Source organism: Cryptomeria japonica, chromosome 1 (assembly GCF_030272615.1).
Source record: "Cryptomeria japonica chromosome 1, Sugi_1.0, whole genome shotgun sequence".
Lineage (NCBI taxonomy): Eukaryota > Viridiplantae > Streptophyta > Pinopsida > Cupressales > Cupressaceae > Cryptomeria > Cryptomeria japonica.
Genome location: NC_081405.1, coordinates 189,775,260 through 189,791,569, shown reverse-complemented (window position 1 = coordinate 189,791,569; position 16,310 = coordinate 189,775,260).

The window sequence follows — 16,310 nt, the reverse complement described above, 5'->3', positions numbered from 1 at the left end:
TAGGAAACAATAGCAAGCATGTTAGAATCATCCAAAATAGGTGCACCAACACCACTTATCAAATCTTCATCGATCAATGTTTGAAAGCTCAAGAACAGAACCAATCAACAACAACCATGAAGAAAGATAACTTGTGGAGCACCAAATCATGATCCATATAAAATAAAGATACACAAGACCATTCAAGACAACATCCCAAAATATTAGCACCATATCTGATCACACCAGAATATACCTGAGGAAATATCAACCTCTACAAAATAGTGATCAACAAAACAATACTAGAAACCAGATCAGAAAATCTTCCCAATCACACTGGAACAAATCACAAGAATATTTTGACATCAATGACAACAACATATCCTAGCAACAACAATGCATGCCAATATCCAACGATCTCCCCCTTTAGCATTGATGGCAACATATGAATGTGAAAAACAATCAATGCAAAGAAAAAAGATATCACCAACAAACTCCCCCTAAGATCAAGACTTAGAAATAAGTTTTTTAGATGAGATCTCTCCCCCTTTGACAACAATTCCAAATCTCACAAAATAGAAAACCAAACAGAAACATGAATCTCATCCCAAAACACAGACTACTCTAGCAGAGGAGCAACACCAACTCACCAATGCAGATAAAGAGATAAAGCTCTGAAATCCACCAGATTGATTCAACTCAATGCATCTAGTTCTCATCAAGAGGGGTGGATACCCCTAACTTGTCTCCCAAGTAGACAAATATATCTACAGGCAAGGGTTTAGTGAAAATATCAGCAATTTGTTCTTTTGTAGATACATACTCTAGCTTCACCTTCTCTTCACCGAATTTCTCTCTCAAGTAATGATATTTGAGTGACACACGTTTAGTCTTTGAATGTTGCACTAGATTCTTTGACATGTTAATAGAACTTGAATTATCACAGTATATAATAGTAGGCTCATCATAAATGACTTTGATATCCTTCAACATTTGCTTCATCCAAACTACCTGAGTGCAATTACTAGCAACAGTAATGTACTCAGCTTCAACAGTAGATAAAAACACTGAATCTTGTTTCTTGCTAGCCCATGAAACCAATTTCTTACCCAAAAATAATGATCCACTAGTAGTTATCTTCTGGTCATCAACATTGTTAGGACCCGAAGGCAACTGAGAGGGGGGGTGAATCAGTTGTCTATTAATTTCAACCCAAATGTAGCTTAATCAAACTTGATACTTAATATCGGTAAACAAAACTTAATGCCGGTAGACAGATTAGCAGTTAATATTACTACTGGTGAAACTTAATGCATAGAACAGAAAGAGAAACAATATCCAGAACACATAACACAAATATTTGTATGTGGAAACCCTGTAAGAGGAAAAACCACGGTGGGAAACCTTACCCACAATCACATGGCACTACTGTAGATAGTGTGTGTATACAAATGGGGTTTTCACATGCAGAAAGGCCAACCACCTAGATCTCACTACTCAATCACAAAATAAGAATCACACTGACTACAATTGGATGGTTAAATCCAATGATAATGTACTACTCAAAGTAGCATCTTCAATGCTGGATTCAGTACCGGTTAAGCTCTGTTAATCACCTTCAAACCTTCCTTGAATCTTCTCTATGGTCTTCTCATATGATCTTCAACATTCACACATACCATGTTACAATACCATAACCATATGCCATCTCTCTACCTATTACATTATCTCACAAATGAGATCTTACATAAAACCTAAGACCAAATGTGTAGGTTGGATCACCAAGAATATTACAATTAAATCAATTACAAATAAGTCAAGATGTGATGCATCATGTTGGCTCAATACATTTACAACAATATCCAATTAATTAAATCATCTCCATAATGTGTTGGAATAGATAATGCATGCCGGTCCATAACCTAGACCAATTTGCCGGTAACGACAAATATGTCAACCCAATTAGACTAATAACCAAAATACCAAAACCAAGTGTCCAAACCATGTCTTCGACATAACCAAGTGATCTCCAGATGATAACAAATCATCTTCAGTGTCGGTGAACAATATAACCTTCTGGTGAGTGTGCATAAGTCACTGAACTTGCCGGTGAACATAATGTGTTGGTTCAAAATAACCAAAGATCTCCAGAAGGATAAGTGTTGACAACAATGACAAAACCAATGAAACACATCCATAATACCAATAATCTCCCCCTTTGGCATTGATGGCAATACAAGATAGAAAAACATCTAAGTGCCAAAATAGAATGCCAAAAACCAACGACCAACAATCTACAAAATAGATCAATACCAGAAATTAAAATACAAATGTAGAGAGTATATATCACCCCCCCAATGAATAATCTCTCCCCAAAGGATAATGTTTTTCCATGAATATCTCTCCTCCTTTGACATCAAATTCCAAATCAATATAAATACGAGATACAACCAATTCATAGAAGCAATTACAATAACCAACTACTCCCCCTGAGAAGTAGCTCCCCTCCATCAAAGCCGAAAAAAGGTTTTCTCTATTAATTCTGTCGGTTTGATGCCAATCATCAACCATCTAAGTCTCTACTAGTGAGGGTATAATCCCAAGCTTCTCTCTGAGATATTCAAAAGTTTCCTTAGGCAAAGGCTGAGTAAAGATATCTGCAATCTGCTCTTTAGTATTCACATAAACCAATCTCACTTCTTTTGCTTCAACATTCTCTTTCAAAAAATTATATTTGATAGAAACATGTTTAGTTTTAGAGTGAGATACCAGATTATTAGATATATCAATTGCTGCTGAATTATCACAATAAATGATTATAGGTTCTTTGCATTTTACCTTTATGTCCTTCAACATTTTCTTAATCCATAATACCTGAGTACAATTAGTTGCTGCTGCAACATATTATGATTCTGTTGTTGATAATGATGTACAACTCTATTTCTTGCTCAACAATGAAATCAATCTGCTACCAAGAAAGAATGCCCTACCGGTGGTGCTCTTTCTATCATCTACATCTCCTGCCCAATTTGCATCGGTGTATGCACATAAATCAAAATTTTCATCTTTAGGATACCATAAACCAAGATTCGTTGTGCCTTGTAGATACCAGAAAATCCTTTTCACTGCTGATTCATGATTTTCTTTAGGATTACTCTAAAATCTTGAAACAATACATACTACATTCATTATATCAGGTCTTGTTTGTGTCAAATACAGTAAACCTCCAATCATAGATTTGTATCTTGTCAGATTAATAGGAGTTGAATCATCCTTTAATGTCAATTTATCAGTTGTACTCATAGGAGTACTTACTGGTTTAGAGTTTTCCATACCAAATTTATTCAATAGTTCCTTCAAGTACTTTGTTTTACATATGAATATACCTTTATCAGTTTGTGAAACCTTCAATCCTAAAAATAATTTTATCTCCCCAATCATAGACATTTCAAATTCTTCCTGCATCTTATTAGCAAAGTCTTTACACAATCCATCTTCTCCTCCAAAAATGATGTCATCAACAAAAAATTCAATAACCAAGTTGTCTTCATTAGTCACTTTGAAATATAAGTTGCTGCCAACATTACCTTTAGTTTAGCCAAGCTTCAAAAGATATTTGTCCAATCTAGCATACCAAGCTCTAGGAGCTTGCTTAAATCTATACAAAGCTTTCCTTAATCTGCAAACCATATCTTTATCATTTGTCAATGAAAATCCATCAGGTTGATCAATGTAAACTTCCTCTTCAAGATCAACATTCAAAAATGGACATTTTATATCCATTTGATATACTTTATAGTTCTCGTGGGCTGCAAATGCAAGAAATAATCCGACTACCTCAATTCTAGCTATCGGTGCAAAGGTTTCATTGTAATCAATTCCCTCTTTCTGTGAATATCCTTTACACACTAATCTTTCTTTATTTCTGATTACCTTACCATCTTTATTAAGTTTATTTCTAAATACCCATTTAGTTCCAATTACATTTTTATCTTTAGGCTGGGGAACCAATGTCCATATATTGATCTTTTCAATTTGTTCTAATTCATCTTCCATAGCTTTAATCCAATGTTTATCTTCACATGCCTCAATAACAGATGCTGGTTCAATTTGAGAAATTAAACATACTTCTTGATTTGCTAGTCTTCCTCTTGCCATAACACCTTGATACTTATTCCCAATTATCTGACTTTCAGAGTGATTCAGTCTTACATACCTTAGTGTGTTTACTTGCTACTGTTCTTTAGTCATTGTGGAATTCTCTGATGATGCCAATGTGACTGGATCCACATTTTGTACCGGTGCACTCTGTATAGGTTCATGTATGACTGGAAACTGAAGAAAAAGTCTCCTCATAATCAATCCCTTCTTGTTGTCAATATCCTTTGCAGACCAGTCTTACTTTATTTCTGACAACTTCACTGACTTCATTCAATTTATTTCTGAATACCCATTTAGTACCAATAACATTCTTATCCTTAGGTCTAGGCACAAGTTCCCAAGTGTTATTCTTTTCAATATGATCTAGTTCTTCTTCCATAGCTCTTATCCAACTCTCATCTTTATAGGCTTCAACAACATATTTAGGTTCAACTTTGGAAATCAAACATACTTCTTCAACAACTAACCTTCTTCTAGTCATCACACCTTTATTCTTATCACCAATAATCTAATTTTCAAAATGATTCAATCTTACATACCTCATAGTCTTCTTATTGTTCTAATTTTCAAGATCCTATACTCCACCAGCAACATCCAGATTCACAATCTCTACTGGATCAATCTTCTTAAGCTCTTTAGACTGAATAGGCATTAAAATAATATGTTGACCATCATCATAACCACACGTTTTGATCTCTTTCCCAAGTTTCTCATCGACCTTCACATTTGCACTCTCTACTATCTTTCTCAGTCTCTTATTGTAGCACTGGTAGGCCTTTCTCTTTGTTGAATATCCCAAGAAAATACCTTCATCACTTCTAGCATCAAACTTTCCTAAATCTTCACCTCTTTTGATATAACATATGCTACCAAATACTCTGAAATATCTCACAGTAGGAACATGACCAAACCATAGCTCATAAGGGGTCTTACCGGTATCATCTTTGATGTGAACTCTATGGAATGTATAAACAATAGTGCTTATGGCTTCTCTCCACTAAATCTTTGGAACATTTACTTCAATTAGCAAAGTTCTAGAAGCATCCAAAATAGTTATGTTCCTCTCAACAACTCCATTTGGTTGAGGGGTTCTCAGATAATTGTCTTCTAATACCATGCTTCTCACATAATGAATTGAACTCACCAGAACAAAATTATCCACTTCTATCAGATCTCACACACTTCACCTTCAATCCAAAATCGGTCTCAACCTTAGCTTTGAATATCTTGAATTTATCAAATTCTTCTGATTCATCCTTCAAAAAGACAACCCACATCATCCTTGAATAATCATCAATTAGCAACCTCCAATGAGAAATTGTAGGTGATTGAAGGTTTTGTCATTGATGGCAACCTTGCAATCATGTGATACCGACAAGACAAGATACTGACACCGGTAATGGCAAACTCTACACCGACACTTAGAACACTGGCAGTGAAAGGAAGGATACCGGCACCCTAGCTGATAACAATTTTGTTTTTAATATATTTTATAATCAATTGTAAAATCATTGTAAGACGACATGGCAAGTTGTAATATGACTCATATATGTATGAGATCATTTTGTAATAGAAATGAGGTGTGATAGGATGCGAGATAATCAAACCTACTATGCGAATTATAGGTTAAGGGTTTATGTATGTAGCAGAGCTTAAACCGATATTGGATCTGGCATAGCAGATGCTAATTTGAAGTAGTACAAGACATTGGATTAATATAATCCATTTTTGTAAGTCAGTGTGACTTCTTTTGTAATTGAGCAGTGAGCTCTAGGCACTTGGCCTTCCTGCATGTGTAGGCCCCTATTGTAAGAGTAATATTCCCTTATTAGCTAGTAAGCAAATATTGTGGGTCACAAATCCCACTGAGGTTTTTCCCACACTGGGTTTCCTCTATAAAATAATGTGTTATGGTGTGCTTCTCATGTGGTTGTTGTTATTCTTGTTTACTGCATTATTTCTTGTTTACCGGTACACAATTTTAATATGCTTTTCATGTTTTAAGTCAAGTAAATTTATAAACCGGTTAGATACCGATTCACCCCCCCTCTTAGTATCTTTTGGAATCCTAACAATTGGTATCAGAGCTTGGTCCTCTATTTTTAGAATCCTAACAACTTGAGGAAGATCTTGTCACCGGTAGAGATGGAAAACTTGAGAGAACAATTGAAAACAACTCTTTCAGACTATGATGCAGAAAAGGTGAAGAATATCAAACTTGAAGATGATCTAAAGGCCGCTTAGGATATCATTCAAGCACTTCAAGAAAATCTTACCATTGCAAGAAATAAGAGGATAACTTTGTGAAAAGATGCAGAATGAGAATGATGAAAAGGAAACTCTTAATGATCTGGTAAACAAGCTAAGACAAGAGATCAGTACAACACAGAATGAGATGCAGGATATGACTATGATATTTTGTAAAGAAATTGAAGATAGAAAGAAGAATGAAGAAGACTTGGCCAGAAGACTAAATGATGCTGGAAATGAAAATACAAGACTTAGTCATGAAAATGATATGCTGAAGACAGATCTAATGAACACACAAAATGACAGAACTGAACTCATAAGACAAAAAGGAATCTTGGAAAGTGAACTAACTGCTGCAAATCATCACAAGGAAAAATTCAAGAAAAGTTCAGAAGAACTTGGTGACATGCTGAAGAATCAAAAACCTAATGGTGATACAAATGGCCTTGGCTTTGAAGTTGGTGAAAACTCTGGTACTGCAAACAATCATGATCATACCAAACCGGTAAGACAACCTACTGCTTACAAGTTTAATGAAAAATTCTTTAATTGTAACAAGTATGGTCATAGAGAAAATTAATGTACATCTAGAAATTATTAGAACACTAATACACCCACCGGTCAATGTTCTTGTAGTCACTCAAAAATGGTCATCACTCTTACATTGCTAACCTAATTCTTAGCATGTATTCTATGTCACATTTGATTTTCATCATATGTTGGCATTGTGTCATTCCTCTGGTTTCAATTCATTTCAAATCCAACCCTCATCAATCTCGTTCAATCACATTTGGTCCTAAATCATTATAATTGGCATTTTTTTAAAACATTTTTAAATCATTTGAATTGGTATCATCTTGACAATTAGACTTAATTCCCTCTTTGTTGATAATTAATCAGTCATTAATTATCAACCTCAATATCAATTAATATTATCAAGTCATTATCAATCAATCTTATCAGTCTCTTATCAAAATCATTATCAATTTTGGGTCTTTTTCGATCCTTTGTCCTATTTTGTTGTCAAATTCAGTCAATTGTCATTAATTTTCATCAATTATTAGCCAATCAATCATCACTATTGGGACTTAATTCATCATTAGGGTTGGTATCTTAATTTATTCAAATCATTTCCCCTAGGTTAATTAATTAAATAATTAATTAATCCCCTTTCTTACTAACATGTCCTTTTTGAATAAATAAATATATATTTATTTATTCACCATATTTTTGTCCATGTCACAATTAATATTTTTTTTAATATTAATTGGCTAATTTGATTTTATGAGTGAAATTAATAATTATTAATTATTAATTTCCACCTCACTCAAATGTCTTCACTTAAGTGATTCACTTTCTAAAAAGTGAATCACTTGTCTCCTATCTCAAAGGCAATGTTTCCATTTTCGACCAAGTGTCGAAAATGGAATTGTCCTTCTAACTCATCTTCCACTTGCCATCAAAATGGCAATTTCCCAAGAGACTCCCCTCTGCATGCAATGTCGATTGTCAGATTGAATCGATCTCATCCATCGAATTCTTGTCTTATCTCTCTCCAAATTCTATAAATTGGAGGCCTCTTTCAATCATTTAAGGACCACGTCTCTAGTATCCTTACGCTATCATTTTTTGAATTATAATCTTGCTTGCATACACTTGCATTTTGGAGGTGAGATCCACAATAATTTGGAGGAGAAAGAGAAACAATGGAGGTCAAGGAATGAGCTCAAATATATGGTTTGCATAGTATAATAGTGTTTTTATTTCCTTCTTCTTTTGAATGTTTTGCTAGAATTATCATATACTAGGTTATGTTTGTGGTTGCATAGCTTATGATGTATTTGATGTTTTAAAATATTTCTAGCTACATTAATTGGTGAACCTGACGTGAACTAACCACTTAACCATGCTTTTGAGTGCCTTTGAGTTAATTTGCAGGTTAAAAACCCAAGAAATAGGGTAATGCAGGGCTTTTTGGGAACTTCTGCACCTGTGTTAAGCATTTTGCGCCTATGTTAAGCATTCTACGCTTGTGTCAAGGACATTCTACACCTGTGTCAAGACTTCTGCGCCTGTGTCAAGACTTTTGCGCCTATGTAGGGACAGAAATAGAGGTAAAAGGTAGTGTGTTTTTACTTGCAAATTGTTCTGTTTTGCATGCTATTTGTGCTTTTTGGTTTTTTGGTACTGATTCTCTATGCAGAACCTTGGCATATGCATGACAAAGACAACAAATGAAACTACTAACACATTTTTGTGCAGGTTCGATAGTCAAAGACTAAACATACCAAACTTTTGACTTGGGTTTTGCAGGTTGCCTTGGACTACAACTAAACTTTGTGTTTGCAATTAATATTTAGGCACCTAGTGATTTCTAAATAGGATGGAATGAATGTATGTTTGCTTTGATTGTTGAGTTTGACATTGGAGTAGGAGAGTATGCTCTCATCCTTCTTAGGGTGATCAGAAATCCAGATCTTCAATACCATGCTCATGTTTTTGATTATGTGTCACCATTAGAGGGCTTGCCTTCCCGACCATTTGCTTTTGCAAGCAAGTGATAATAATGAGAAGGGAATGACCCAAAGTGAGTATGGCTAGAATACCTTGGCATTCTAACTCACTATAAATAAATACCTGATGGGTGAAAGCTTTGAAGGAAGGGTTACGTGGGAATTGCAGTTACTTGGGAAGTGATGACCCTTGAACTCTTTCTCATATCAACATCTAAGTAGGGCCTCATGGTCTAAATCATGCTTGTGCGACTACATTTGTTTGGTATCTTGGTGGGCTTAATGTCTCAATCACGCTTGCGTGACATCAAGGAGTAACACTTAACAAAAATCCTTACTAAACACCTTGTTTTTAGAGGCCAAAAACCCTTCTAGTTGCTTGAGAAAGACAAGTTCGGATACTTGGAAGAGATACTAAGTTCACCATGGGGAGATTTCCATGGGGACTGATGCTTGGCTGCCCTGAGAAGTGAGTGCCATGGAGGGGAGCCCGTGGGGTCAAGCATCTATGTATTCTCCTTGAATCCCATAATGAGTCTACCTCTCAAGTACCTAATGTCCTTGCCTACCATAAGAAATGTGTTAATGAGCATGATTGTCTTGAGTCTAAGTTGAAATATCTTGTCTTCTTTGCTTGTCAAAAGTTGAATTGCATCTCATTTCAAAAACAAGACAAATTGATTCAAAACAAGGTTAAACACAAGAGCATTTCATTCAACAAAGTTCAAAACACCTTCAAGCATGGTTGTCAAACATTTTTCAAAGTCTTGTCTCAACATTCATGTCACTTAGATCTAGGTTCATCCTAGTTGTCCATTTTCCAAAGTCATTGTCAACTACCAAGGTTAGGTTTCACCTAGGTCATACTCCTTTGCATATCAATAAAAGTCATCCATTTGCATGTGTCCTCTTGCATTAGAGTAATACCATTTCATAATTCAACCTTAGGTTTTGTCTTAGGTTGACATTGTCATACATTTGCATTTGCATCTTTGTCCTCATAACATTAGGTCACATTTGCATACCCTAGGTCTCTTCATCAAGCTTAGGTCATTATCATATCATATTAGGGTCATTTGCATAGTAATTGTTCCTTTGCATATAGTGTCAAAACTAGGTTTTGTCATACTTGAGTAATCCAAATCTTTGATAAACCCTAAGTCATTGTTAGGAAGTCTAGACCTTATCAAACCTTTTGTCCTTTTGTCATCAATGTCATTTCGTCAAACCTAGCTTAGTATCCAAACATATAGGGGAGACATTGTCATTTTGTCCTTTTGTCACTTGGTCCTTTTGTCCTTTGAGGTCTAGACATCATTCCAATTTCCTAAGGGTCTCTCTTTTAGATTTGCATTCAAAAGTTTGTCAAAATCTTCAAAAACAACCAAAAACATAGATTGCATTCTTGCCATAGATTGCATTTTCATCTATTTAGTTTGCATTTAGTTGCATATCATACATTATCTTTGAAAAAATTCCAAAAAAAACATTGCATTTGCATAAGTGACATGCCTGTTGAGACAAGATCAAAATCTAAAAAGATGGGCGAACCAATGTATCAACCCATTGACAACATAGCAAATTCGCAGTTTCAAATTAGTCAAACAGTGCAAATTGAAGGTTCATCAAACACATCTTTACCACCATATGGAATGGTTCAACTTGGACCACCTCCATTATATGAACTAGTATTTGTACCCATGAAACCAGGACATGGGAGTGTTCCACCAACACCAAGAGGAAATGCACCTTTCAATTAGAATCAACCAAACCTACAACATGACATTCAAACTCAAACATTGCATGAGGAACAAACTCTTTAAGAAGGATTTGGTTCAGATCAAGGCATTCAACAAGAGACAAACCCAAATGTCCAACCAGATTCTTCATCAGATTCTGATGCTTTTGATGATGTTGATATGTTCCTTCAAGATCCAAAGTTGACAAAAAAGATGGATAAATTCTTGAACAAGGTCTTTAAGATGTTCCCGCAAAAATATCTTAACATGATGAGTAATGTGGCTTCCTCAAACGAGATAATTAATGTGCAAAAACAACAAGGCAGTGAGTTGTTAAGTTTCTCTTCACATCCAAATGAAGAAAATGTACAACAGGAAACTCAACAGGAAACTCAACCTACAATCGAATGTGCAAACAAGCAATGTACAACAACAACAATATCGCATTCAACAACAAATTGCAGTGCCTTCTGCCCCATTACAAGTTAATGCAAACTTGCAACCATCACAGTGGATTGGACAAACAAGATAGCAAGTTAATGCAAGTGCTATACCCCATCTTAAGGAGAAGCAATGAAAACCACCCAAACAAAGTTTTTTGCAAATGATGGGATTTACACCGCGACAACAATTGGCACAAAGTCAACAAATTCCAATTCGTCAGCATCAACAACATGTGCCTCAATATGTGCCAAGGCAAACAAGCTATCATACTTCACAACCGCAATTGGCACCTGTGCAATATCAACAACATCCTCAATTGCAATATCAACCTAGGCTACAAGAAGCGCAGCAACAAGGTGAATATCAAAGCATGGCGCAACCACAACAACAAGAGATATACCAAGAACATTATATGCCAGAGACACCAAAAATGGCCATCTCAGAGCATCAACAACCGATCGGAAACATGATGTATCGACAAAGAGTACCCACCAAGATTAATGATGGACTTCCAAAATTTGATACAATTGCGCAATAGCTTGAGAAGTTGCAATGACAAGTTGATGCATTAGAAATGAAAGGAACAAAGAAGTTGTATACAGATCAAGAATCATGTCCTAATCCATTTGACAAGAGCTTATACATGCCTCCGTTCCCTAAACATTTTGAGGCACCTAATTTTGAGAAATATAAAGGGAATGGCAATCCAAAAGATCACATTCGAGCATTTTTCGCGGCATGTACTAAAGTGAGTTATGAGGAAACATATTTAATGCGCTTATTTGCACGAAGTCTCACTGGACAAGCCATGGATTGGTATTCACATCTGCCAGGAAACATAAAGACTTGGTGGAAACTAGCTCAAAAGTTTATATCTCACTTCGCATTCAACATCAACAGTGATGTGACAATGTCAGATTTATGCAACACCAAGCAAAAGCAAGGTGAGCTGTTAGTGACTTTCTTGCAATGATGGCGAAGCTTGTATAGTCATTCTTCCCTAGATATACTTGAAGAATAACAAGTGAATCTATTTATCCAGAATTTAGTCCCAGAAATGATGTACGAACTAAATTTGAAAAGTCCCAGTACTATAGAGAAACTCATTAAAAAAGGGATGAACATTGAAACTACTCTTGTAGCTAAGGGAATCATTAAGCTTAACAAAGATAGTGACAACACGACTAATTCAGGGGACAGAAATAGATTTTGGTATAAGAACAAGAATGTCACCAATGATGGAGTTGTTGATGCAAGAGTGGTGAATGCAAATCAACCCCCGTTCACAATCAAGAAATTGAGTGTTCCTAATATGTCAACTATGGAACAAAATCAAACACCAATGAGCAATGTTCCTCAACAACCACAATACCAACAACATGCTCAATAATACACTCAACAATATAATCAACAACAAGGCCAGCAACAAAACCAACAACGCAAACCTTTTCGATTGAGGGATGGGCCTCCTCAACAATTTACGCCATTGGGAGAGCCTATTGAATCAGTAATGAAACAATTAATACAAGCAAAATTTATCAAGCTACCAGATATCAAGGCAGAACTAGTGGTAAAGCCGCATTGGTGGAATGATAATGCCTACTGTGAATACCATCGGTCAAAAGGACATAAAACTACATCATGTTTTCAATTGAAACATCTGATTCAAGACTTGTTGGAGCATGGAGTAATTGAGGTAGATCCACCCCATGCGACCTCTAACACTGATCATACTATTTTCAAAACTCCTTTTCTTGATCATGACAAGGGTAAAGCATCTTCTTCAAACTCTACCCAAACAACAAATTATGAAAGTCTTGGTTATAATATTGTCATCAATTGTTTTCATGCGTCAAATGAGTATGTTTCTACCCTAAGAATAAAGGGACAAGATCCTTCTTGCGTAGTCACCACTCGTCAATCCAAAATAGTCTTAAAAGGAGCTCCTACAGCTCCTCCCAAACCAACTCCTGCAAGTCAGTATAATCTCTTGGATCATCTAGGAAAGACACCTGCACAAATATCAATCCTTGAGTTGTTGAAAATGTCCCCCATGCATCGTGTAGTCCTAGATAAAGCTTTAATTGAGTCCACTATCCCGACAGACATTGATGTTGACCAGTTTCAAGCCCGAATTGGACATCTAGCTATTTCCCAAAATGTCGCATTTTCTGATATTGATATCTCACTTGATAAGCTCCCTCATAATGATCATTTACACCTTGAATCCTTTGTCCATAATTGCAAAATCCAACAAGTCTTGATAGATGGTGGAGCGGGTCTTAATATTTGTACCCTGAGAGTGGTCATTGGTCTTGGTTATACAAAAAATGACATTGATGCTTCCAAAAGAATAACAATCAAAGCATATGATGATGCTGAGCGTCCATCCAAAGGGATAATTACATTGCCTATCAGAGTCGGTCCAGTGACAGAAAACACTTTCCTGCAGGTCCTAGACCTCAATCTCCCTTACAATATGATTCTTGGCCGTCCATGGATTCATGCAATGAAAGCAGTTCCATCCACCTATCATCAATGTTTAAAATATCCTTACAATGGAACTGAGATAACAATTCTAGGAGATCCTAATCCATTTCAATTTTGTGCTACTCTAAAGGATACCCCTCAGCAGCAAGTCCCAGTCAATAGAGAGGCCAAACCACATAGTTATGTGGATCCTAATGAATTGTTAGATGCTGTCAAAGGAAAATTGAAGATACAGGACCAAGGATGCGAAGAATATTCAATGGATCAAACATTCCTCATCGGGAATTTACCAATATCTCCAAAATCATATGGCAAACCACATTTATTGCAAAAGGAACCTAAGGTCATTACTCAATATCAACCTCCCACTACATTTACAAGATGGGGTGAACTTGACAAAGAAACTTTAGATGATGATGTCATAGATTGGCTTTATAAGGATCCAATTGAGACCCCACCTGTCAGGTTGCTAGTGGAACGGTACGACAAAGGATTTACTATGCTGCAAAAGAAAGGATATGACGGCTGCAGTGGCTTAGGCCTGAACAACAATGGAAGGCTAGAACCTGTTATACCCAAGATGTGACCTCCAACTTTAGGGTTAGGTTTTGTACCATTGCGAATTGGACCCTCATCTTCCAAAGTGACCGTGTGTGGAAAAGGGTGTGACTCTGATGATGGAATAACACCTGAGGATACCTGATCCGAAACTGATTCCAATGAATGGGAGTGGAGTTCTTTTTCTTCTAGCTCCTATGCCCTTGACAATATCTTCCTTGACCCTGATAATTTGCCTATGGAAGACAAACATGAAATAACTCCTCTTCCTAAAACATGTCCCAGTGCTTGGATAGAGTCATTCTGGGATCCAAGCTCTGAATCAGATACAAGTAGTTCAGATAGTGATACCACAGATGTTTACATCTTTACCATATCAGCCCTCTCTCTCCTTACAACCAATGATGACATGCCCCTCGTCTATCCCCAGCTTATCCAACATGACCAACAAGAACCACTCACATTGGACTATTTTCAAAATGATGAAGCAATTGCAGAATTTCTTGGACTACGGGAAGGCATGCCACAATGTGATCATAAGGCAGGATTTTCTATTGACCTGGATTCCATAGCATATTTTGAGGAGTCAACTCCATCTTCTAGTCATCAAAATAAAAAAAGAAAAGAAAGAGTAAAAAATCAAAAGAATAGGTCTTTGAGTGAAAACCGTAAGGCACTCTCTGACCATGAAAAAGTAAAAATAAAAGATGTACCTGTGGGTGAAAACCTCTCTGAGGCGCCCAAAGGTGGAAGACTGGACATACCCCTATCAAGTCAGGACAAATCAACATTGCTTGTGGAAATGATCGAGGAAATCAATTTGGGTACACCTGACAACCCTAAGGTCATTCATTTTGCTGCTTCTTTATCAAAACAGGAAAAGATAGATTTTGTCAATTTCTTTCTTGAGAAGAAGATCAGCTTTGCATGGTCCTGTGCAGACATGCCTGGCCTTGATCTAGAATTAGTCCTTCATCACTTGCCATTGAAAGTAGATGCCAAGCCTGTCAAACAAAAACTTAGAAAGATGCATCCCCAGGTGGCTCTTTTGGTCAAGGTGGAACTAAGAAAATTACTAGATGTGGGCTTTATCAGACCCATTGATTATGCAGACTAGATTTCAAATTTAGTACCAATTAGCAAAGTAACTGGGGGCATTAGAATCTATACAGATTTTAGGGATCTCAATAAAGCATGCCCTAAGGATGATTTTCCACTACCAAACATCGACATCATAGTTGACATGACTACTGGATATGAGATGCTCTCATTGATGGATGGTTTCTCTGGCTATAACCAAATTTGCATTGCTCCTAAAGATCAACATAAGACAGCATTCACCTGTGCTTGGGGTACCTATTGTTGGAATGTGATGCCCTTTGGTCTTAACAATGTAGGTGCTACATATCAAAGAGCAATGACGATAATTTTTCATGATTTCATGCATACTTTGATGGAGGACTATGTTGATGACTTGTTATGCAAATCTGTCACAAGAGATAGTCATTTAGCCATTCTGGGCCCAATCTTTGACCGAATGGAGACCTACAAGCTCAGACTCAATCCAAAGAAGTGTGTCTTTGGTGTCACAGATGGAAAATTACTAGGGTACATTGTTTCTCACAGAGGCATTGAAGTCGACCCTACCAAGGTTAAAGAAATAATGGATATGCTTCCTCCTTCTAATCTCCGTCAACTATGCAGTCTGCAAGGAAAGCTCCAGTCCATCCGTCGATTTATAGCTCAGTTGGCTGACAAATGTCATCCATTCCAGCATCTACTGCATAAAGGTGTTGCTTTTAAATGGACTGAGCAATGTCAATCAGCCTTTCAAGCTCTCAAAGACTATTTGCTATCGCCGCCCATTCTAATGCCTCCTATAGAAGGAAAGCCATTCATATTGTATATTTCTGCCACTGAAATGACATTAGGAGTTCTCTTGGCCCAACAGGATGAGAATGGCAAAGAGCCAGCTATTTATTATATCAGCCAGACACTAGTAGGCTATGAGCTGAATTATTCAACTATTGAACGGGCATGCTTAGCAGTGGTATTTGCAGCATGGAAGCTCCGACACTATATGTTAAATCACCAAACATTGCTGGTTGCAAAAATTGATCCCCTAAAATACTTGCTTAGCAGAGCAGCTTTGACGGGTCACCTAGCAAAGTGGGTT